This window comes from Rhinatrema bivittatum, chromosome 6 (assembly GCF_901001135.1).
Source record: "Rhinatrema bivittatum chromosome 6, aRhiBiv1.1, whole genome shotgun sequence".
Classification (NCBI taxonomy): Eukaryota; Metazoa; Chordata; class Amphibia; order Gymnophiona; family Rhinatrematidae; genus Rhinatrema; species Rhinatrema bivittatum.
Genome location: NC_042620.1, coordinates 68,735,759 through 68,762,803, shown reverse-complemented (window position 1 = coordinate 68,762,803; position 27,045 = coordinate 68,735,759).

Below are 27,045 nucleotides of genomic sequence, written 5' to 3'. Positions count from 1 at the left end.
TTCTGAACTTTACAATGTAACAGGACAATAAGCAAAACAAAAAAAAAATCTGCAGTATGATCATGTCAGATATTTTCTGTTTATATCATCCATTGTGATGTTTTATGTACATGAATCTAGGAATGTTATAACAGGATAGGAGGTAGTACTCATGATGGCAGATATAGATGTATATTTAAAAGTAAAACTGTTACTGAGCTTAGAGTACTTAGGGAAAGTAATTTTCAAAGGCATTTCCTCAGATAAAACAGTGCTTTACTCATGAAAATAGCCTGTCCTAAAATTTCCCACCAAATATACAGCTAAACATACACATGTAGCCTGTATATGCATACTTTTGCCCTCAGCAAGCAGAGGTATTCCTACGGGTGGAGCTGTAGAAAGGTTTGCACTTATGCACATACTTTTGCATTTTCAAAAGTATGTGTCGAAATTTGTGCAAAAAACTCTGCATCAATTAGCAGGTACAAATGTGTGCAGTTAGTTTTGGTGAGAATTTTCAAAAGTAAAGTAGGAATGGACTTTCCTCTAGAAAGTTGGTGTAACTTGTACATATATTTGATTTAAAATGTATGTGGGCTCTAACTAAATTACCCTCTAAAGTAATAAGGATATCTATGTCCCTTGAATTCCTCAGCATACTCAGTGTATGAGATATTAGTATGAAATGATAGGTTTTGGGACATTTGAAACGTATACAGAGTGCAAGTGTTGGTGTGTGAGGTTTAACTGAATGAGAGCATGAGATGGACAGAAAGAATATTTATTTATATATTTATTTACTTATTTCCCAGAATTTATTTGCAGCCTATACACAGCTCTAGAGGGCTTACAATCTTTAACATACATAATAAAATGAAGACCAAAGCTACTATTAAATCAAACACATAAATACTTAATCAGGGAAATCACATCTTGAATGACAAGAGTTTGATAAATGAGTCTTCTATAACTTCCTGAGGTTTGTACAATCTGTCATGCACAAAGCCATAGGCAGAGAGTTCTAGAACACAGGTCCAACAACTGAAAACATCTTTTCCTGTGACTCAGCTAAAAAAAATATGAGTTTGACAGAGGGAACACCTCTCTGAGAAGACTGCAAAACTTTGGTGTTATTATAAATGTATAGCAATTGGTTTCTCCAGGACAGAGTCAGCTTTCAATAATTTATGGATCAACAGAGTGATCTGAAACTGTATTCTCTCCTTGACAGGCAGCCAGTGCAATGCTTTAAGTACAGAAGAAATGTGATCTCTCCTATTGGATCCAGATATCAAACAAGCAGCAGAATTCTGTAATACTTGCAAAGCACACAGCAATATTTTAGATGAGCTAATCAATAAGGTATTACAATAATATAAAGTATGTGGCAGTAAGGCTTGCTCAACAGATCAAAAGCAAGATTACTCAACAATGGATTTAAAGTCTATAACAATCGTAGGGAATGATTCACTATGGGTTTTTCCTGTAGACACAAATCGGGAGAAAAACTTTAATGAATCTGACCCATAATTTGTAGTAGCCACATCTTACAATGGCTTTAATCTGAGCAGACATCTGTTTGAGTCTAATATAACCCCTTTAGTGACCATAAGAATCACTGTGTATTCTAAAAAACAAATGAAGAAAGTACACTTAGGCCTAGATTCAACAAAATATTGCATGTGAGAGGAAGAGGGGTGTGTTTTATGGCAATAGCCTATTTATTGCAATGTGTGTTATCTTAGTGTTTCACATAGGTATTACCACAAAGTGCATTAACTTTGTGGTAATACCACAATTGTTGCATTTCCTACCTGCAACCACTGGAGGGGGGGGGGGGGGGGGAGAGAGAAAGAGAGAGAGAGAGAGAGAGAAACTATGTATAAGGCTCGGTCTAGTAGTTAGCTATTTATGCTACTATAGGAGACCCACCTAGTAACTCAAGGTGAGGTTTAGGTACTAGTGTAGGGGTTAGGGGCCACTTTGACATGTAGAGTGAGACGTACGAACAGAACAGTGCACTCTTGTGAATATTTGATGTCTTTCTGATACATCAAGCTTGGTTGAGAGAACATTATACACATCTCATCGTTGTGTGAGTTTCCACATTCAGAAAGACATTGAATCTTCACAAGAACATAAGAACATAAGAAATTGCCATGCTGGGTCAGACCAAGCATGGCAATTTCCTGTTTCCAACAGAAGCCAAACCAGGCCATAAGGACCTGGCAAATACCCAAACACCAAGAAGATCCCATGCCACTTATGCCAGTAATAGCAGAGGCTATTCCCTAAGTCAACTTGATTAATAGCAGTTAATGGAATTCTCCTCCAAGAACTTATCCAATTCTTTTTTGAATCCAGCTATACTAACTGCACTAACCATATCCTCTGGCAACAAATTCCAGAGTTTAATTGTGCATTGAGTGGAAAATAATTTTCTCCAATTAGTCTTAAATGTGCTACTTGCTAACTTCATGGAGTGCCCCCTAGTCCTTCTATTATCAGACAGTATGAATTACAGATTCACATCTACTCATTCTAGACCTCTCATGATTTTAAAGACCTCTAACATATCCCCCCCTCAGCTGTCTCTTCTCCAAGCTGAACAGCCCTAACCTCTTCAGCCTTTCCTCATAGGGGAGTTGTTCCATCCTCTTTATCATTTTGGTTGCCCTTCTCTGTACCTTCTCCATCGCAACTATATCTTTTTGAGACGCGGCGACCAGAATTGTACACAGTATTCAAGGTGCGGTCTCACCATGGAATGATACAGAGGCATTATGACATTTTCCATTTTATTAACCATTCCCTTCCTAAAAAGTCCTAACATTCTGTTTGCTTTTTTGATTGCTGCAGCACACTGAGCTGATGATTTCAAAGTATTATCCAATATGATGCCTAGATATTTTCCCGGGTGGTAGCTCCTAATATGGAACTTAACATTATGTATCTACAACAAGGGTTATTTTTCCCTATATGCATCACCTTGCACGTGTCCACATTACATTTCATCTGCCATTTGGATGCTCAATCTTCTAGTCTCGCAAGGTCCTCCTGTAATGTATTACAATCCGCTTGTGATTTAACTACTCTGAATAATTTTGTATCATCCACAAATTTGATAACCTCACTCATCATATTCCTTTCCAGATCATTTATAAATATATTGAAAAGCACCGGTCCCAGTACAGATCCCTGAGGTACTCCACTGTTTACTAGGGATGTGCATTGTTTTTTTGATGGATGAAAATAACGTACGATATTTTCTAATCCGTCATATATCGGGGGTCCCCGAAAATGATAGGAAAACTTTATGACATCTTCGTGTGGTTTTCTTATCGTTTTGGGAGGGGGAAGAAAGGGCACACAGAAAAAAAAAAACCCAAACCCACTCTGACAATTTAGATCTAATTATTTACAATCCCCCACCTCCTGACCCCCCCAAAACCTTCCTAAAATACCTGGTGGTCCAGCGGGGGTCCCGGGAGCAATCTCCCACTCTCGGCTGCCACTAATCAAAATGGTGCCGATGGCCCTTTGCCCTTACTATGTGACAGGGGCTATCGGTGCCATTGGCCATGCCCTATCACATGGTAGGAGCAATGGATTGTCTGCGCCATTTTTTAAGATGGCACCAGCCATCCATTGCTCCTACCATGTGACAGGGGCCGGCCAATGGCACCGATAGCCCCTGTCACAGGGTAATGGCAAAGGGCCACTGGCGCCATTTTGTTCACTGGCAGCCGATGGCCCAAGAGTGGGGATCACTCCTGGGACCCCGCTGGACCACCAGGTACTTTAGGAAAGTTTTTTTGGGGGGTCAGGAAGGTGGGGGACTGTAAATAATTAGATTTAAAGGGTCAGGGTGGGTTGTTTTTTTCAGCTTGGGATAGCTGAAAAATAAAACAGTCCAGACCGCGGGAAATTGAATTTCCTGCAGGTCCACGATACTGAAACTGGAACCCGATTCCGGCACCCGATTCAAATCTCTACTGTTTACACTTTTCCACTGAGAAAATTGACCATTTAATCCTACTCTCTGTTTCCTGTCTTTTAACCAGTTTGTAATCCACAAAAGGACATCGCCTCCTTACCTACGACTTTTTAGTTTTCTTATAAACCTCTCATGAGGGACTTTGTCAAACGCCTTCTGAAAATCCAAATACATTACATCTACCAGATCACCTTTATCCACATGTTTATTAACCCCTTCAAAAATAATGAAGCAGATTTGTGAGGAAAGACTTCCCTTGGGTACCCTGTTCTGTTCGTACGTCTCACTCTGGATGTCAAAGAGGCCCTTAATCCTTACACTACTACCTAAACTTCACCTTGAGTTACTAGGTGGGCCTCCTGTAGTAGCATAAATAGCTGCTTACTATGGTGCCACCCCCAGAGGCTCTCTCTCTCTCTCTCTCTCTTACTCTCTTTACACCCCACATCTCAGGCCCGACCCCAGCCTAAAAATGCCCATAATAGAATTTGTGTTATGGGCATTTTGCACAGTTTAATGAAAAAGGTGCAGTTATTTTCGGTGTTAAAACTGTGTGATATCATGCATTATGGCTTTGCACTTTGTGAAACCAGCCCATTTTACAAACTTCCACCCCTAACTCTGCCCCAATCCCTCCCCTTTTGAAAATTAGGATCGCACCATGCGTTATTTTGCTTTTCACGTGTGTTAAGGCATTTTTCACATGCATAAACACCTTAACGCATGCAAAAATGTCATAACGTGAGTAGGAAAATGACCCTATTAGTTTGTTTGATCTTTGTAGCAAAATAACTTCTGTCTTTTTAAAATTCAAAGCTAACATGTGAGTTAACCAGCATTCCATTCTATATAAATGATCTGAGATATCTTCAGCGGTCGCTGCTTAGCTGCATAAATCAATTTATCTGCTAAATTGTGCTGAACATGCTTTGAATATTTGCCCCTAAGATATTAAAAGTATAGATTTACTCATTATCTGCCATCCTGATTTTGCAAAAGGAAACTCCCTGGGGAGCTCCTCTTCTGGTGCCATCTGCTGGAGTGAATGCACCAGAGTTAATTATATCTGGCACATTGACCCCAGCAAATAGTGTCATTTGACTTTCAAGAGCTGAAGAAGAGAAGCTCCCAGTCCAGGGCTCTGATGCCTAGGCCTGGGTCTGGGCTGAGGCCTCGGCATAAGTACTTGGCCTTTGGGTCAGGTCATGGCATCAGGCATAGGCCTGGGCTGCAACCTAGGCTGAGGCCCAGGCATTGAGACCAGGCCTTTGTTGGATACTGGATGGATCAGGCAAGTTTTTTTTTATTTTTATTTTCAGGGGTATCAGCTGAGGACCCAGCATTGGCCCATGCTTTGCCAAGACCCCAGCACTGTGCTCAGAGCCAAGTCATGGCCCCTGATTTGGGCCTTGGCCTATAGGTGAGGCCTGACTTTGTGCCTAGACCTAGTTCTGATACATTAGTTTAAAATGAATGGAACAATAAGAGTCATTCCATTCAGGGGCCCTCAATTTGGTTCAGTGCCCCCAAATTAAATGAATTAGGCTTATTCGTTGAGTTTTGCATTTTTGTTTTAAATGAATTTCCCATTCCTACTATTCACAACTGGTCTGCTTCACCATATCTCCTAACCCAGGGCTTAAGATAGGGCCATCTAGTGAAGATCCTGGAGGAGAGGGGTCTCTACATACATTTGTGCTGGGCTAAATGAATAACCAAAAAATTAAATCTTACAGTCGAAAATTATTTTAGAATTCTGGTTTCTATGATTCGGTTAGAGACTCTATTGTGACATGTTTGATGATCTCCAGGATGCAATTGTAAAATGAAGCATGACGTAGCCATAGGTCAGTGGAAGAAAACCTTTTGAAAATAATATTGCCACAATTTAGTACTTAGTTCTTTGGGAGATCCTATTAAAAGAGAAGTTTCTAAACCCACATAAAGTTTCATTTAGATAATATGGGAGTTTAAAATAAATCTTAACATGTATCCATTTTATAATCATTTTGGGCAAGGTCTGAACCATCTCAATGGGCATAGGATCTATATTAAGATTTATATAATTACAGAACTTCATAATAATATAATCTTATTGAGAAGTATTACACATTATATACACAGGAACTTATCTATAAGGTCTAGAATGAGTAACTATGACAAATTTAAATTTCAACAACTATAATTAATTAAACATTATTCTATTACTAAGGGTTTTTTTCCCCCCAAGGAGACAGGCTCCATGCCTGTTGGGAACTATCAGATCTCTAACACAAAGCCATCTTAATTAAATACAAAGAATAGTTTGTTATAGAATCCATTACCAAGAGATTAAAGTGCTAAAGGAATTTTTATTTTCTCTGAAAATAATAAGCACTGCTGAACCTTTGCTCTGAAAAGATGGCATGATCTTAAGTAAGAACCTATGAAATCTAATATTTTTTCTCTATGCTAGTGTGCCTACTTTAGTCTTCAATTTGCAAATGTGTTGAATTTTTTTGCCTGTAGAATAATGCTGAAAATGATCTACACATTCCATATGTTTTTATTCTTAACTGTAGTTATTTTTCAGAGGGAGTACATTTTTCAGGCGTTTCTCCTATCTTGAATCAGAAAAATCATATGTTTTGCCTCCTGACCCTGGGTTAGCATTCTTTACTAGGGGTGGAATGTAGCAAAAAATTATGTTTCATCTATCATTTTGTTGTTGGGGGAGTTTTTTCATTAAGTTCTTTTTGTGTAATGTATATTTCTATTCTTTAGTTTAAAAAAAAAAATTAACCCCTCGAAAAAAGAAAAAAAAAAAGAAACAGGATCTCCTGACGATATCCCATACCCCCCACCCATCCCTCCTACCTGGAAAAATGCCAGAGCAGGATCCTAAGAACATAAGGACATAAGAATTTGCCATACTGGGTCAGACCAAGGGTCCATCAAGCCCAGCATCCTGTTTCCAACAGTGTCCAATCCAGGCTAAAGTACCCAAACACTAAGTAGATCCCATGTTACTAATGCCAGTAATAGCAATGACAATTCCCTAAATCAACTTGATTAATAGCAGTTAATGGACTTCTCCTCCAAGAACTTATCCAAACCATTTTTAAACCCAGCTATACTAACTACACTAACTACATCCTCTGGCAAGAAATTCCAGAGCTTAATTGTGCACTGAGTGAAAAAGAATTTTCTCTGATTAGTTTTAAATGTGCTACTTGCTAACTTCATGGAGTGCCTCCTAGTCCTTCTATAATCTGAAAGAGTAAATAATTAATTTACATTTTACCCATTCTAGACTTCACATGATTTTAAAGACCTCTATCATATCCCCCCTCAGCTGTCTCTTCTCCAAGCTGAACAGCCCTAACTTCTTTAGCCTTTTTTTATAGGGGAGCAGTTCCATCCACTTTATCATTTTGGTCACCCACTAATCCAGTCTGGGTGAAATCTACAGACAAGGCCTAGGCCCAGGCCAAAGATGGGCCTTGTGAAGGACCTAGGCTGAGATCATGGCAACCTACTGTGACCTAGGTGGGTCACCATGACATTGGCCTAGGCCCTAAGCAAGGTCCAGGCTAGGAGGCCTGAACCCAACTTCTGGGCTTCAGTCTAATCTAGGGCCAGAACCCAGGCCTGACACTGGGCCCCAATCCAGAGACTGGAAACCAATGCCTGGGCCTCAGCCTGGACCCAGGCATGATGCTGGGGCCTGACCTGGAGGCCAGGTTCCAATACCTGAGCCTCAGCCTAGGCCAGGGACAGACCCAGGCCTAATGCCTGGGTCCAGTCCAGAGACTAGGTCCTAACACTGGAACCTCAGCCCAGAGGCCAGGTTCTGATGCTAGGGCTTCAACTTAGTCCAGGGACTTGTTTGGGGACTGGGTCTCAACGCCACAGCCTCAGATCAGGGTCAGGACTCGGCCTGGTGCCCAAGCCTTGGAGATCTTTCTCTGACATCTTCTTTCTTCACTATTGAAATGGTCCCATCTGCTCAGGAAGTGCATGCATTTATTAACTCCGGTGAATGTCTCCAGTGGAGGGTGCCATTTTGAAGTATGGCAGTTCAATAAGCTGGCCATTTTTTACATCACCAAAGAAAGTTTGGCAAGTATGAGCAAGCACAATCTGTAAAAAGCACTATATATTATTTTCTCTTGACGCAGCCTCAAGTGGGTGAAACACTGACAGTGTCAGATGCTGGGATCAAACATTATCAAAAGATAAGTGCTTTCAGTGCATTGCATTATAGCATTAAGATTCATCTCTTATTATGAAAATTGTAGATTATTTACACATTGGGAATACACTGTCTTTTGATGATACAATAATCAAGCCAAAAATCTTTAAAAAATGGAGGTTTTTAAACTTATGATAGTGCTTTTTTCATACCATTTCAAAAGTATGAATTGCTGCAGTTTTTTACTCCACAGAACTAAATGCTTGTGCTTTAAACCCATAATCCTAGATGTTTTTTTTAATGATTATTTCTTGCATCTTGTAGCCTCTCTATTTATTCAAATTTCATTGTTCCATAGCCCAATAGAGGTTAATTCCAATTAAGCTGGAATTCTTAAAAAGAAGAAGGAAACTGCAGGACCCCACAAAAATGATGAGAAGAACATTACCATGTCAGGACAATGATCTTGATGAAATAATAAACAGCATATGGTCCATAGATATGGAAAAGTAACATAGGCAGTAAACAATTACTCCTTACAGTTTCATGGTTGTAGAAAGTGACAGCTCAGCTACCCACAATAGGAATTGATAGCTTTAGGGTTATATACCGGGAATCCCAAACAGCAAAGTGGTCTATGTTGCCAATGTTAAAACTAGGGGATGTTCAACTGAGAAACAATCAATCTTTACATGCATGGGTCTGTGGCAACAGCATCCTTATAAGACAACAGAAGATCTAGTGTTATACAATTATAAAGGATTCTTATTTCATTTCCTTCTTATATTCATTAAGCATAAACATTCTAGACAAGAGGTCAATTTAATGTACTGTGAACATCAGCAATCAACTTACAGCATTAATTTCACAAATCTGAAGTTGAAAACATAATCTGCAAGATAAAGATATGTCTATCAGTAGCAATGATGAATTTTTAAAATTTGACTTTTTAGGATGACAATAGCAGAGAAGTCTAAACCAAATACACCAATACATTTGGCTCAGTAATCAAAAACTGATGGAAGTAATCTTATCCTTCCTGACTCATAAACCTACCTCAGTACCACTATAATCAAGTAACAGTTTGCAAAATAGTAACATAAGGGTAAACATATAAAGTGAAACGCACCAGTGCCTACAATTTGGTGAAGTTTAGTTTGCGGTGGGTGGGCAGGGGGCAAAAATTAATTTGCACCTCCAAAAAGTGAGGCATTTTGGCCCATGCTATATTTTCTATTGCCTGGTAAAATGTAAGTAGTATCTTGCTAGTGAATATGACTATTTAATTCCCATTCCAGCTAATACGACAAATTATTGTAATATGGAAAATGCATTTTTGTAATACATGGAAAAACAGGTTCTAAAAAGGTATAGATCTTCTTCCTGCATAAACCTCACTTATATAAGCCATAGTCTGCTTGGTGATTTCTGCATTATAACAGCTTTAACAGGAGTTCATTATTATCTACTTTGATTGAAAGGCCAGAAGCCTGAGACAAAGGGAAAGAAGATAAAGCAAAGGGAGCCTAGAGTAACCTTGCTAGGAATTCCAGAAGAAACCCCTACAAGTTACATTGGAGGTTTACAAGACAAATTAGCTTTGATATCCATTATGGCCTGCATGGAAGATTTGTTTCATCAGTTCTTGAAACTGAAGTATGAGAATTGGTACTTTAAAAAAGAAAGTTAGTTCATTTAGTGATGCATATATGTAGTTTTATATGCTTAAAATTATTTCTTAGGTGTGGTGGCTAGGGGAGGATAAATATCACTGGGCAACAAATTTTCACAAGTCATGTTACGGAAATGAAATTAGTCAATTCTTATACATTTCCATGTGCTAAACATGAATGTGACTGTGAAAATGCAAAATTGGCTCTAGTTTTTTTGTAATATGCAATAATATAATTACATCTTGAACTGTATGCCAATTAGAGATGTGTATCATGTGATCGATCATCTTAACGATCGATTTCGGCTGGGGGGGAGGGAATCGGATCGTTGCGGTTTTGTTTTTCTAAAAATCGTGTAAATCGTGAATCGGGGGAGGGCGGGAAAACCGGCACATTAAAACATCCCTAAAACCCACCCCGACCCTTTAAAATAAATCCCCCACCCTCCAGAACCCCCCCCCCAAAATGTCTTAAATTACCTGGGGTCCAGTGGGGGGGTCCCGTTGTGATCTTCCACTCTCAGGCGTCGGGCGCGTTGATAGAAAATGGCGCCGGCGCTACCTTTGCCCTGTCATATACAGTCCTACTGGATACATTTACATGGCGCCAGCCGTACGGCAACTCGTGTTGCCATACGGCCGGCGCCATTTTACTTTGCCGTAGAGCAAAATGGCGCCGGCCGTACGGGAACACGATTCGAGCGCAGGAGGTCATTCCCGGTCCCTCGCTGGACCCCCAGGGACTTTTGGCCAGCTTGGGGGGGCCTTCTGACCCCCACAAGACTTGCCAAAAGTCCAGCGGGGGTCCAGGAACGACCTCTTGTGCTCGGCTCGTGTTGCCGTACGGCCGGCGCCATTTTGCTTTGCCATACAGCAAAATGGCGCCGGCCGAACAGCAACACGATTCGAGCACAGGAGGTCATTCCCGGACCCCCGCTGGACTTTTGGCAAGTCTTGTGGAGGTCAGGAGGCCCCCCCCAAGCTGGCCAAAAGTCCATGGGGGTCCAGTAGGGGTCCGGGAGCGATCTTCTACGCTCGTGACGTCGGGGAACACGAACCAAAATGGCGCCGGCGCTACCTTTGCCCTGTCATATGACAGTATTCAATAATACATAGTGACATATAAATACGTTTCTCAATCTTTATTAATGAAAAAAGTGTTAAAAAATCCCAACCAATTTTCTTTTAAATATACCCCGGATCACCACATTTAAAAATTCACCAACATCATACTCTTTCACATCCCACTCATTCAACACATTCACACATCAATTTATACAAAAAATCTTTGAAATTCACATTAGATATACAACAAATGTCTCATATTTGTTTGATAAGCAGAAAGAGTCCAATTTCACCAAAATTCTTCTTCGTTCCCAGAACGTCAAATACTTCAATATATCTTTATCTTCTCGACATGTTTCGCCTTTCTTCAGGATTCTTCAGGAGAACTTTTATGAAGTCTCCTACTGCTTATATCCTCAATTGTTATCCAAAGGAATAGTTTCTCTACAAACATTTGACAGATTTAATTAATATCTAATTTCAAAAAAATTTTTACTCTCAACATCTCTCAAAACTATTCTTAAACATTTCATCATTAGCTATATTACCTGAACGTCCCAGCTAATCTCTCTCGGACGTGCAGCAGATATCCCCGACTCTTATTTCACATCATCTTTTAAAGATTTAAATACATCTCGCTTCACCTAAAATCAAGTAAATCAGGAAACATAAACTTTCAAAACTCCAAAGATTGAATTTCACACATGTATAGGTTGTATAAGAGAATCCTACCTTTTCTTATTGCAGCAAAAGAACGCCATGACCAAACCTTCAAACAACGTCAAGATCGAGTGAGTCAACGGAAGTATAACTTTCAATTTCCTCCAACCCTTTAAATTCCATTGAACCAATCACAACAGACTATTTCCCCAAACTCCACCCCTCAGTCACCCGCCAAATTCAAACCTATCAACACAATAGTTTGTTTCCACAACGCTCTACTCAAACTTTAAAGACATGCCGCCCAATCGATTTTATCATTTAATCCCTTTGGCCACATAGTTCCCAAAGTGTAAATCCATCGCTGCTCCGTTTGTAATAATTTTTTATTTACATTGCCTCCACGTCTACTACAAATCTCCTGTAGAACAAAGAAACGAAGCTCTTCTACCAAATGTTGATGTTCCCGCCAATGTTTTACAAGCGGCGCTGTCTCCACTTCATTTCTAATCCTACTACAATGTTCAAGTATGCGAAGTCTAATCGCTCTCGATGTCTTTCCTACATAAAAAAGCCCACATGGGCACTGTATTATGTATACCACTGACCGTGTCTGACATGTTGTAAAATTTCTCAAAAAATAGGTCTTTCCCGAAACCGGATGAATGAAGGATTGAATCGATAAGGATAATTTACATACACTACATTTTGAGCAAGGATAATGACCACCTTTACTCATATCTTCCTTCATTCCAACTCCAATGTCTGAGTGTACCAGTATATCCTTAAGGTTCCTCAATCGTTTAAACGAAAAAAGTGGAGGTATGGTGGTATGGTGGGATGCGTGATAAAATAAAGGAGACTAAATTGACTAAATTCCAAAGAGATGAAAAAGATTACACTCAGGGTTATGTGTAACCATGGTGTAATAAAAATCGGATTAGATATAAGAGATCCTCCAATTTTGAGACTTCATCATCATCGAGTGAATCTTCGGGAGAAGAGGGTAAACGAGTGACTTTTTTAGATCAAAATATAAAGAGAAAACAGGGGATGGATCGGCGGGGGGGACGAGGGGGTCGCCCTCCGCGGAATCGCAGTCCTGTATGCCTACGGGAACGCAATCAACAGAGTTGAACAATTTAGTTATAAATTTGTCCTCTAGAGTATTGACTACATTGGAATTAAAGGTTTTGAATCGAGGTTTATCTTTCTCACCAACTCCGCGGTATGATTTTTTTGAGACCAGATTGGCTTTACAAAAATTTTTTAGATTGATGAAATTGAAGATATTCTTTCAGGGGCAAGAGAATTTAAATGTTGATAGTTCAATAGTTAAGAATCCATCTGTTTGGATACCCCCAGGTCCAGTACACCCACTGATGATAGCGTTTGAGGAGGTAGTTGAACGGGACTTGAAATGAAAAGAGGCGGAACGATTTCCCTTTTGGAATTTGCAAAAAGAGGAGTATGTGGCATTGGTGAATTTGAGTCAAGATTCAAATTTGGTATTCAAGCCTGCTGATAAGGGGGGTTCTTTGGTAATTTTAGACAGGCAACAGTATATTCAAGAGGTACATCGACAATTGGGGGATGAAAGATTCTATAGACGATTGGAAATAGATCCGACTGAAGCATTGGCCTCTCAGATAGCTGAAGTGATTACAGAAGCGCTTAGTGTAGGATGGGTAACAATTAAAGAAGCAGCTTTTTTGATGAATCGGAACCCTCAAATTCCTGTCTTTTATATATTGCCAAAGGTGCATAAATCTTTACAGTCTCCCCTGGGGAGACCTATAGTGGCAGGAATTGGCTCTGTGTTGGAACCCTTGTCAATCTACATAGATCACTTTTTACGACCTTTTGTGTCTATGGCCAGATCTTATATAAGAGACTCATCTCATTTGATAACGGTATTGAAAAGTCTTTCTGATATACCAGAGTCTACTTTGTTAATATCGATGGACATAGAATCATTGTATTCTAATATCCCTCAGAGGGCAACCATTGAGTTGTTAGAGGAGATTTTGGATACAAGGATTGACAAGAGAGTTCCAACACATTTTTTAGTCGAATTAGCAACCATTGCACTTACCCAGAATTATTTTTTGTTTCAGGAAGATTTTTATCAGCAGGTTCATGGAACCGCTATGGGTGCTACAATGGCACCGGACCTTGCCTGTCTGTACGTGACAGCTTTTGAGGAACAGTTTGTTTATTCTTCAAGATGGTACAGGCATGTAAGGTTATGGTGTAGATACATTGACGACATTCTTATTATTTGGTCCGGCACTGAGAGTGAATTCAAAAAAAATTTTCAATATTTGAATGTTCAAGATACCAATCTTAAATTTACCTGTGATATCCAGACATGATGGGTCCCATTTTTAGATATGAAAGTGGGTAAGAAGGATGGTGTATTAGTGACTGAGTTGTACCGGAAGGAGATTGATAGGAATGGGTTACTACATTTCAGTAGTTTTCATCCAAGGCATATTAGGGAAAACATCCCAGTTGGACAATTCTTTAGGATTAGGAGGATTTGTTCTGATATAACCACATTTAAAACTCATGCAAAAGATTTACAGGAGAGGTTTGATAGAAGGGGTTATCCGAAACGTATAATTCGTCGGGCATATAAAAGAGCCCGATATATGAATAGGGATTTGTTATTAAACCCCAAGAAAGATCAGAAGACACCTTCGTTAGTATGTGTATTACCCTATTCGAATAGAGTAGGGGGCTTGATACAGGTAACTACTGATCATTGGCATCTAGTAAGTGGTTTTGAAGGGATGATGGATCCTCCACTTTTTTCGTTTAAACGATCGAGGAACCTTAAGGATATACTGGTACACTCAGACATTGGAGTTGGAATGAAGGAAGATATGAGTAAAGGTGGTCATTATCCTTGCTCAAAATGTAGTGTATGTAAACTTTCCTTATCGATTCAATCCTTCATTCATCCGGTTTCGGGAAAGACCTATTTTTTGAGAAATTTTACAACATGTCAGACACGGTCAGTGGTATACATAATACAGTGCCCATGTGGGCTTTTTTATGTAGGAAAGACATCGAGAGCGATTAGACTTCGCATACTTGAACATTGTAGTAGGATTAGAAATGAAGTGGAGACAGAGCCGCTTGTAAAACATTGGCGGGAGCATCAACATTTGGTAGAAGAGCTTCGTTTCTTTGTTCTACAGGAGATTTGTAGTAGACGTGGAGGCAATGTAAATAAAAAATTATTACAAACGGAGCAGCGATGGATTTACACTTTGGGAACTATGTGGCCAAAGGGAATAAATGATAAAATCGATTGGGCGGCATGTCTTTAAAGTTTGAGTAGAGAATTGTGGAAACAAACTATTGTGTTGATAGGTTTGAATTTGGCGGGTGACTGAGGGGTGGAGTTTGGGGAAATAGTCTGTTGTGATTGGTTCAATGGAATTTAAAGGGTTGGAGGAAATTGAAAGTTATACTTCCGTTGACTCACTCGATCTTGACGTTGTTTGAAGGTTTGGTCATGGCGTTCTTTTGCTGCAATAAGAAAAGGTAGGATTCTCTTATACAACCTATACATGTGTGAAATTCAATCTTTGGAGTTTTGAAAGTTTATGTTTCCTGATTTACTTGATTTTAGGTGAAGCGAGATGTATTTAAATCTTTAAAAGATGATGTGAAATAAGAGTCGGGGATATCTGCTGCACGTCCGAGAGAGATTAGCTGGGACGTTCAGGTAATATAGCTAATGATGAAATGTTTAAGAATAGTTTTGAGAGATGTTGAGAGTAAAAAATTTTTTGAAATTAGATATTAATTAAATCTGTCAAATGTTTGTAGAGAAACTATTCCTTTGGATAACAATTGAGGATATAAGCAGTAGGAGACTTCATAAATGCTCTCCTGAAGAATCCTGAAGAAAGGTGAAACATGTCGAGAAGATAAAGATATATTGAAGTATTTGACGTTCTGGGAACGAAGAAGAATTTTGGTGAAATTGGACTCTTTCTGCTTATCAAACAAATATGAGACATTTGTTGTATGTCTAATGTGAATTTCAAAGATTTTTTGTATAAATTGATGTGTGAATGTGTTGAATGAGTGGGATGTGAAAGAGTATGATGTTGGTGAATTTTTAAATGTGGTGATCCGGGGTATATTTAAAAGAAAATTGGTTGGGATTTTTTAACACTTTTTTCATTAATAAAGATTGAGAAACGTATTTATATGTCACTATGTATTATTGAATATTGTTGTTGTGTGATATATTAGACAAATTGCCACAAGTATTGTATCTGTCATATGACAGGGCAAAGGTAGCGCCGGCGCCATTTTCTATCAACGCGCCCGACGCCCGAGAGTGAAAGATCACAACGGGACCCCCCCCCCCACTGGACCCCAGGTAATTTAAGACATTTTGGGGGGGTCCGGGAGGGTGGGGGATTTATGTTAAAGGGTCGGGGTGGGTTTTAGGGATGTTTTAATGTGCCGGTTTTCCCACCCTCCCCCTTCCCCTCCCCCTTCCCCCGATTTACGATTTTTGACGATAAATCAGGGGAATTCCTATTAAATATCGCCTCTAACGATTTTTGACGATTTAAAATATATCGGACGATATTTTAAATTGTCAAAAAACGATTCACACCCCTAATGCCAATAGCTCACTGGGCAACAAATTTTCACAAAAGTCATGTTACTGAAATGAAATTAGTCAATTCTTATAAATTTCCATGTGCTAAACATGAATGTGACTGTGAAAATGCAAAATTGGCTCTAGTTTTTTTGTAATATGCAATAATATAATTACATCTTGAATTGTATGCCAATAGTAGGAGACCTACGGTTAATACCGTTTGAAAAATGAAGTCATAGACTACGTCTTAGATTTCTTTGCTTGCCTCTTGTACACCTGTTCAGGAGCATCTCTGCGGAGTGTCCAGCAGTAATCAGCCAGCATGAATATTTCAAATGCTCACCCTTTCTGACTGGGCTTCATATAGTACACTGCTGACATCAGCTTACTCAGCAGCAGCATGACAGTAGAACTGCATTGCATCAGAAAATGATGTAATAAACTCTGGATGATGTGTGCATGATGGTATTATGCAATATGATGCAATATTACATCATTCTAGGCTTATTTACAGTCCTACTGGATACATTTACATGACTAAACATAGAAAGTGAACTATATCAAATATCTTCAAAACGAGAGCCAATAAAAACTTTTCATGGTCATACTCGAGTTCAGCACATCAAGATACTACAGAGTAGGACCTTTTTAGGTCAGTAACACTTTCAATGTTGCCCAGTGTATTTAGAAAACTTGTGTGCTAATCAACATTTTTAGGAGTTAAGGTGAACAAATTCCTTATAAATGAACTTTCACATCTTTTTTATTTTTCCTTTTTCGCCTACTTTCCAAAGGAAGAAGGCTTCTAAGATCGCTTTGTGTGTGTGCGTGCCCCCAATCCACACCAGATTTTTAGGACATGTCATGATGGACATGAAGCCTGATGGAATAGTTTTTTGGGGAGCTTCCATGCATATTTCCAGGCCATGGATGTGTGCATGTGTGCTGGATAGTAATATCTATTAGTTCAGAGAATATTGTCTTAGGGGTTTTTTTTATTTTTATTTTATCTACAGTTTTGTTTGCCTATTTTGCTTTATTAGTATTGTCAGGTCAGCCAGGATCATTTTGAAGTATGGCCCTGGCAGGGGCAGCTGTGACTAGGGAATAATTCCTGTCCTCTTTGGATTCTATAGCTGGGGAAATATGCAAGGATGGGGAATCGGGAGTGTGGGAGGAATGGCAATAAGCCCTGGGGGGCTTTCTTTCAAAGTCTGGTGACATGGCTTTTTGTTTTTAGTATGCATTGCCAATTTGCATACAATTTTCAATTTCAAAAAAGGTTCACCTATTGCCTCCACCTTCCACTTTTTTCCCAATGGGGAGAAGAAAGCAAGTTCAAAAAGTTTCTAGGTTGGTGACCTGACAGAAAGTCACCACTGCCCTTCATAGTGAACATGGCATTATTAGAAGGATATTGTAGTGGTTTGCCGTTCCCTTCTTCATCTCATGGGACCCAGTCTTTCCCAGCTGACTTCCATCCAGGTATCAATCAGACCCAACCTTGATTAGCTTGGATGCAGTTGGGTTCTCCTAGGATGATGTTGCTCAGGTGCATAAAAGCACTTTATGGAACAATCTGTCATTTTAAAAATGTTTCTTGTTATGTGTCTGAATAATTTTTGCATTTTACCATTTCTAATTTTTTCTCACTCTTTGTGATTATTCATTTTTCTTTCTCCCACTTCATTTCTTCTTTTTCTTTTTCTTTTCCTCTTTCCTCTTTTTATATTTTCTCACCAGGCTATTTTTCCAGTCTTAAAGATGCCACTTTTCTTCTTAACACCGCTAATTTCACCACCCATTTCTCTCATCCTTCCCTCCCTCCCCTCACCCCAATCTTCCCAGTCTCACCTTTTCTCATGCATTTTTCAACCCTCACTCCTCTTTTCCCTCCTATTACTTCTCCTTTACCTCCACCCTTATCCATCTCTCTTTTCTCTCTTTTGCCTCTCCAGTCTATCACACTTTACTCATTTGTCATCCCCTTCCCTTATCTCATTCCTTTCCTGAATATTCCATCATGCTTTCCCTCTTACCTTTCCATCCCTCCCCTTCTCCATACTCAGACCATTCCTTCCCCTTTCTTACCTTTCCATCTCTTCCTTTTCCCCTCTTCACTCCTCTGTTCCTCCTAGTCCCCTCTGTCATTCCATCCCCCTGCCCTGTAGGGTCACATACTTTATTTTAAGAGTATTTGTTCTTGACTTTCTCCAGACACTGCCTCTTCCATTCCTTCACTTCAATCCCTACAGCCTCTACCTCCAATGGCAACTATGTTCTTACAGTTTATAGAATAGTAGTCATTGCCTGATAAAGGAGGACTTTGTGATGGTTGAGGAAAGAGACAAAGAAGTGGGAGATAAAGAGACAGTGATCTGTTTTTCAGTGGGGGAGAGAATAAAAAAGAGAATGATGTGGGAATGTTGTGGCTGTGTGTGTGTGTGTGTGTGTGTGTGTGTGTGTGTGCAGATTATAGTGGTGTGACTGCAAGGGCAGGATCTAAATGAGAGCAGTGTGGGGGCTGAGAGGATTTGGAGAGAAAGTAGTGCAGATGTCAGGGTGAGAGTGAAAGGGAGAGAGATAGAGTAGGGGAGGTGGTTAGAAAAAGAGTTGCTGGATTCAATGGGGAGAAGGAAGTTTGTGGTGGTCTGGTATGGAAAGGGTAAGAACTGAGAGAGAATTTGAGGGGGAGGGGAAGAAAGTCCAATCTTCAAGCTCAGGTTGGGGAAGGGATAAGGAAAGAGTCTTGCAGCCCAAGAAAGATGGCTCCCAGGGAAGTGAGAAACATCACAGCGTCCTCACGTATCAGGCAATGCCTACTGTCCTTGTAGTGACTGGAACCAGCAAAAGGATGCAACATCAAGAAACCATGGTTTCCTGTGGTTTTATGTTGTCTGAATAATTCTGTGGAAGAAGGTAATTCCTCTGGCAGAAAACACATTCTACAACAAATTCTGTAGTCACACAATCATAGAATACTAGAAGCTTGGTAAATAGTTACATTGCTAAATCCATGTATGTGAACATACCATGTAAATATTTCTCCTTTCTGTTTTCTTTATTCTAATGATAAGATTTCTAATCTGTTATTTCTGCCATTCCCTTCATTAATGTGTGCCCTAAATTCTTTATGACTTTTCTAGTTTTCTTGATTTCCTTCCTGAAGAATCCAGTATTATAACTTTGACATCACAATGGCCCAACTTGAAGGAAGAAAGGATGAGAGAGAAGAAGAAATGAAGTTGAGAGTGGGAAAGAAGGCTCATAAAAGCCATGGGGGGGAGGGAGGATAAAGGGACAGGGGGGGACAAAAAGAAGGATGCAGAAAGGAGAAACTGAAGGTATAGGAGGGAGGAGAGAAAGGCAGAGGGGAGCTATATGGGAATGTGGGGAAGCCACAGGGAAGTAAGGAAAGGAGAGGAGGGCAGTGATGAGTCATGAGGGTAGGAGGAAAGAGGGAAAGGCAGATCCAAAGACAAACGAAGGGAGTCAGAAGACAGGGAGGGAGAGGAGGGGCATCAAAAGCCATTGGGAAGGCAAGGGAAAGGAAGAAGGGGTAGCCACAGAAAGAAGAGTGAGAAGGAATGGCAAAGGGGCACAAAGGGAGAGGGAAGGGTATCTGGAGAGAGAGGAGATGACCAGAAAGGACATGGAGGTTATAGAGAGCTGGAAGGTTAGGGAAAGGAGACATTGAGGACTGGGAGAAAGGAAGGGGTAGATATAGCTGAGTGAGAATGAGAGACAGGAGGAAAGACTGGGATGGGGGGATGGAAAAAATGTGATGGGGGATAGATTATGAGAGGCTAAAAAAATATATGAGATGCAAAAGAATGAGAGATATGAAGTGCTGATGAATGGCAGAAAGGCTGAGAGGAGAGATTTAGGGAGAAGTGACAAGTAAAAGCAATAACGTTAGCTAAAAAGATAGGGAATACTGGAAAAAGAAAGAGGAAGGAAAGGAAGGAAAAGTAAAATAGAAAGGAAACATGGAAAGGGGTCAGCAGAAGGCAGAAAATGAAAGGAGAGGAGAAAAGACAGTATGATGTAGAGAAAAAGGTAAAAATATTTACTTTTTAAAACTCTGATTATGTAGCTTTGGAAGTTTAAATTATGAATTGTGTATTTAAAAAATGAGGCTGTCTGAATGCAAATCTTCCAGTTTGTTCTAAGGGCTGGCACAACCCGAACCCATTAGAGATGTGTTTTCATTTGAAATAACATAGGAAATATCAATACCATTTCATATGATTTTTAAAATGAATCAAATGAAAACAAACAAAATTTCATCGCAGCCACCATTTTATTTTAGAGCCTGCTCTTCCTAATTATAAAAAAAATAAAATAAAAAAGCTACCCTCCTGGGCTTTCTCTCACCCTCTCCAGACCTCTTTGAACACCCCTCCAAAGGTCTACAGACCCTTGCACCCTAGGCAGACCAATGTAACGCCACCCCCACCCCACCCAAAAAAAAAAAAAAAACACCCTGAGTTGAAAGTGCAGTGTCAGATTGTCCCTTTAGAAGAGTCTTTCTCTCTCTCCCCAGTTACTTGTGAGTATAGATGTAAAGGCTCCACACATATGCACAGTAGGGATATTTTAAATGATACGCATGTACTTCCACTCACGATATAAAACTGAGCATTTTTTTGCTTGCGTGCTCAATACGCACGTTTATGTGTGTATGTGCGCTTCTTTTAAAATTTACCTGTTAAATGTATCCAAATATATTCAGGGGAGACTTGCATGTGCTAGTTCTGTTCAATATCTGGGATAAGCCATCTGGTCGATTTCAAAAGCCCTACGCGTGCCTAAGCCGGGAGATAAGTGCGTGACTCAGCCTGGCCAGCGCTGCATGGATTTTATAAACCAGATGAGTACGCGCGTATCTCCTGGTACGCACAGAAATCATAAAGTTCAAAAAAGGTGCAGGGAATGGGCAGGGTCTGGGTAGGCATGGGCGAGTCATGGGTGCACCGAGTCTGTAACATGAAGTCTGCGTATAAGTATTTACACGCACAAGTCCATACCGGGGTCCCCTACAGTGTAATTTTACTTCTGCTATGGATGGCGTGTAAGTAATAAAATAAAAACTAGGCTAGTCAACAGGTTTTTAAGGGCTGGGGTTAATAGAGTGAAGGGAGGCGTTAGCTAGGGGTTTAGGAAGTCCTCTCCTTTACTGGGGTAGACTGGAAATGAATTGGGGAAACATGTAATTGCATTGGTGCGCATATCTACTAAACCCCCCACCACTTGTGTGATTGAGGTGGCATTTGCGCGCACATAGACACATGTGCACATGTATGCGCATATAGCCAGTTTTATACAGGCGTGTATTTTATACATGTATATATATGTTATAAAATCACCGCGTCCATGTGCACAAGCCGGCAAATGCGTGCACACGTGCACACTAGTCTTAAAATTCACCCGTAATGGGTAGATTTTAAAAGGGACACGTGCATCCCGCCATGGGCAAAGATATACACTATTTTATAAAATACTCTTCATGTGTGTGTATGTCTGTGCACATATCTTACACATGAGTGAAGACATCAGTAAAGAATTTTTGACCTTAGAAGTGATGAAAAGGAGTTGATTTGTATAATGCAGCTAGCAGACACTGCAGTTTACAAATCAAATCCTCTTGTTAGAATTTTCATGACTTATAAGGTCAAAAATTCTTTACTGATGTCAGTTTTACAATGGTGTCTATAACACCAGCCCCCTAACCCCAACCCACCTCCTGAGTACTCACCCTAAATCAAAGTGGCACCTTACAATGGTCCATATATAGAGTATCAGACTGAGCCTTAGGAAGAGGTTCTCTCTCCCTCTTTCTTTCTTTCTCTCTCTCTCTTTTTCTCTTTCCCTCCCTCTCCTTCTGAGGAGCTGTGACACATATAACATGTGCAAGCTCTGTTACTTTTTCTGGGTGCATGTACATTGATGTACACACCCTTCCTGGCTATTTAACATTTGCATAGCTCTGACACAGCCCAGTTACACACATATGTGGCCATTATTACGCATGCAAGGCTTTTACAATTTACCTCTTAGTGTATAACTTCACTCTGATAACTTGCCTGCTTGCCAGCTCTCTGAATATTGACCTCAATAATTCCCAAGTACTTTTCCAGGAAGATAGCATAAAGCACTGACTGACCAATACAATTTGTGTTCTGCTGCTGTTTCTAATTGTGGCCTTAAGTGTATGATCATGCACTTCTCCACAATAAATGGTCATGTGCCATCAATCTATACATTCCCCTAGGATGTCCAAGGACCTTTTATAGAACGGTTGTGTCCTAAAGTTAGTTACACTGGAAATTTATCAGTGTTTATTATAATGAACAAAAAATGGGAGAAATACAGTGGAAAACAATGAGTCATATTTTTCCACTGATTTTTTTCATTTTTGTTCATTATAATAAACACTGATACATTCCTGGAAAAAAAAAAAAAAAACTGAAAATGAAGGTCCCAATTTATAATCCAACACATTCTGACATTATTTGTGAAAATATATATATTAATATAAATCTTCTTTTTCAGATCAGTAATATTCAGGTTAAATAAGAGCAGACCCAGCACTCACCCTTGTAGCATACCTCTGTTGTACTTAAAATCCTTTTCATTTACCATTGCTCACTTGAACCAGTCTTTTGGTCAATTTTTGATCTGAAGCTATACAATAACTCCAGTTCCTATTGTTTTGGTTATTTTTATTATTTTTTCACATTATACAACTGCATTTTATACCTTATTACAACAAAGCCTTTAGCAAAGTCTAAATGCCTTATATATTTTTTCTAGTGATCTCCACATAGTATCAAAGTAACTGATATTTGGTGAGACCTGAGTATTTTTCAGAAACTCATGCTAAATGTTTCAAAAATCTACAGAAATGTAAAACGTCTGTGTACTACAAAATGTGTTCAAGCAGGAGGGAAATGCAAACGTGATTTTAAATATGGCACTTCTGAATCTATAAAGATGAATATCCAACATTCTACAATCTATGATTCATAACCAATAGGTTAAAAATTAACATTACTATAACAGGGCAATCTAGCTAAGACAAAATTTATAGCCCAGCAAACTCTTAATATTGATCTTTGTCAATTTGTGCACATTAATGGTGATATTTTTGGATTTTATTTATTGATTGCTCATTGCCATTAGAATAAGTTCCAGTAGGTCTCATATTAAGCTGCCTTCATGTAAGAGAGAAACAGTATTGACCTGAAGAAGCCTTTGGCTTGGTTGGAAAATACCAGACACTTTATAAATCTTGAGCTTGACTATAAAATTAATAATTTATTAAAACACAATATTTTATTACAGTCCCTGCCTTTCTATTCATTGATGGCCAAGGGCCAGTATACACAATATAGTAAGAGTTGGAAAATATCTCCCAGTCATTCAGATGATCTGTTTCTTTTGTTTGGCTTAAAATTAATCATTTTTAAAAAGGCAAATTTTTAAGTCATGTATGGCTTTATCCCAGCCTCTCGTATGACATCAGAGTGAAGTTGCTATGATTATGCAGTACACAATGACCCAATACTAGATGTATTTGATGATATGATAAAGGACCAGGAACTTGTAGATATACTTGGCAGTGCTAAAAGAATGACTTACTTTCTCCCTGTATTTCTTTCATTTCCTCAAAATGGTTACTTAGCCTTCTTATTTTTTTTAACTACAATTGTTATCCCCATATTTGAGTTTTACATTTTTTTTAAATGCAATCATTCCTATAGTATGAAACACAGATGCTGAAAATATTTCTTTAAATGCAATAAATAAACCCCAAACAAGGATATTGGCCTGCAAATGGAAAACTACAAGCTAATTGGACACCCAGATATCTCCCATTAGGAAGGCAAAGAAGGAAGGATGGACAATAGACTTAGTTTTTGGGTACTTGCCAGGTTCTTATGACCTGGATTGGCCACTGTTGGAAACAGGATGCTGGGCTTGATGGACCCTTGGTCTGACCCAGTATGGCATGGTCTTATGTTCTTAAGGTCTCACTATATAAAGATCAACAGCTAAAGAGAGGAAGATAGGGAAGCTGGAGACACCATGAAATTCTCTTTCTGTCTGCATAAACTGCTGTAATTCCCCAGCATGCCAACCGCCAGTCACATATGTTGCCACAGATATGAGATTTTGAAGTGCTTCTTGCATGGATATATAATTCATCAGGAGGGAAGTGAAGAAGTGGTTAAAAATTGCAACAGCAAATGCAACTGGAGCAAGTGTTTTTTTCAGCAATTACAAAAATTGAACACATACTCCAGCAAGTGCTGAAATAAACAGTATGGACTATGCTTAAAATTTTGGTTTGTTCAGTTCATTTTCAGGGGACTGATTTGTTTTGGTTCATTACATTTGGTGAGGGTTCCGATTCCGATTGCTTTGGTTTGTTCCTTTTGTTTCATTCATTTATAGTAAATGCAGGTAGATTTACATGCCTATTTCCATGCAGGTAGATTTTTAAAGCCCTATGAATGGCCAAGCTGGGAGATATGTTCATGACTTGGAAGCGTGTGGGCCGCGCATATTTTAAAAGGTCCGCAGCCTCATGCGGACCTCGTATGTGGTTTAAAAATGTTTTGGGGAAAAAGGGACGGGATATGGGAAGGCCAGGACTGCACCATCAAGTCAGTTACACGTACGAGTGTATGTCGGGATCCTACAACCACATAATTTGCTTTTGCATGTAAGTAGTGCAATAAATAAAACTAGGGTAGTCAGCAGAGTTTTAGGGGTTAGAGTAATAGGATAAAGGAGAGGCAAGTTAGGTAGGGGGTTTAGGAAGTCTGCTCCTTTATTGGGGTGAATTGGGGAAATAGGCCTAATGCGTCACAGTGCATCCCTACTAAAATTCCCCCCTTACGTGCTGCATAGGGCATTTGTTCGCACATGTGAGCATCAATATAAAATCGTGCACACATGTACACACAAGTAGCTGATTTTATAACATGCGTGCATAAACACACATGTTATAAAATCTGTGCATCCATGTGCATGCACATGTGTGTCAGTTTGAAAGTTACCATCTAATAGTGCACCTTACTAAAAATAAGGCATACTATTTATCAATAAGAACATAAGAACATAAGAAAATGCCATACTGGGTCAGACTAAGGGTCCATCAAGCTCAGCATCCTGTTTCCAACAGTGGCCAATCCAGGCCAAAAGAACCTGGCAAGTACCCAAAAACTAAGTCTATTCCATGTTACCATTGCTAATGGCAGTGGCTATTCTCTAAGTGAGCCGATATTAAAAAAAACATAGACAAAGCAGATTTATCCGACTAAGCAGTACCACTAAATATCCAGCTATGTTCACTGGGTGCCACTTAGCCAGATAAGTGACTTATCCAGCTATGTTTTTAGTTGGATAACTCAGGGGTGGGGAATGAGTGGATCGGGGAGGATTCGATAAATTACCTGGCTAACTTTGGTCAGGCCACAGGGCTGTCCCAAAATTAGCTGAATACACTTATACACCTAAATTTTAGATATCCAGGTATATTCAGCTTCATTGCCACACCACTAACTATTCCGGCTAAGTTAGCCAGGTAAGTTTAAATGGCTAACTTGCTGAGCTGCTCAGAGGATGAATATGACACTATTTTTAAAGGGGCCACACATAGCCTCACAAAAGCCCCCCACCTCACATCTCTGGTTAATAAACCTTCCTGGGGGTCTAGTATTTTACCAACTCGCCCACCAATCTGGTATCAAAAAATCCCTGGGGGTCTAGTACCAACCTCTCCATTCCCCAAAGCTTATTGAATATAATATCTCTATAGTTTAGTGAGGGAAAAGGTAGGAGTAATTCCCACTTGCTCCTACCTTGCCTGTCATGCCCATTTTTCAAAGGCCACTTTGACCTCATGTGGTAGGTCAAAGTAGAGTGTGACATTAGTTGGGGCTGACTGATGTTTCACTACCCCTTGAAGCTGCCAGTGCAGACACTGTAACTGAACTGGGGGTCTCCATAGACCCCTCCACCCTTCCCTACAACTGAGCTAGTCAGCACATTTTTGTTGTATGGCCATATATTTGTTGGCAGGGCAGGAGCAACCGAGGATTATTTCTTCCCTTTTCAAACATTCAAGATCTCTATGGAGGATGTAAGTGGAGGCCAGGGAGCTCTGTTTCAGCTTTGGGGGTACATAGAAGACTGAGGAGGTTATGTTTATTTTTTTAATGAACTAAAGCTATCTAGAAATTTTGGGATATTTTCAGCTAAGTCAATTTTCAGTTCATTTCATTTGTAAGAAACCAAAAATCAACTTATTCATTATGAATTATGCATTCATTTAAAACAAATGCACTTCCCTAAAGGAAAAATTAATCCTATTTTCAGTTACATTGTAGCATTCACTTTAAACTCTTGCCAAGGCCTTCCAAAGAGTTTGTGGGAATGACTTAGGGGCCCTAGTGCTCCCCTTCTCCTTCTGGGCAATCCCTAGTAACTGCATTTGAAAAGTGAAGTTCCACTCTTTCCTTGATCTATCTAGTAGGGATGTGCAGACCAAAAGTTTAAGTTCATAAGTCCATAAGTCGAAAGGGGGTCCCATTTGCGGTCAATATGGACATATGGAGAATTCCATAAGTTGAGTCTATGTCCATATGTGCAAATAAAAATTTAAACCCCTCACCCGCCTTAATCCCGCCCCCCCCCCCCCCCCCAAGACTTACCAAAACTCCCTGGTGGTCCAGCGGGGTCAGGACACCATTCCTGAACTCCTTTGCAAGGAGTACATGACGTCGGCGTCACGTCGGAGTGACGCGGCGTCACGTGATTCAAAGTGTTCAAAGTGATTCAAAGTGATT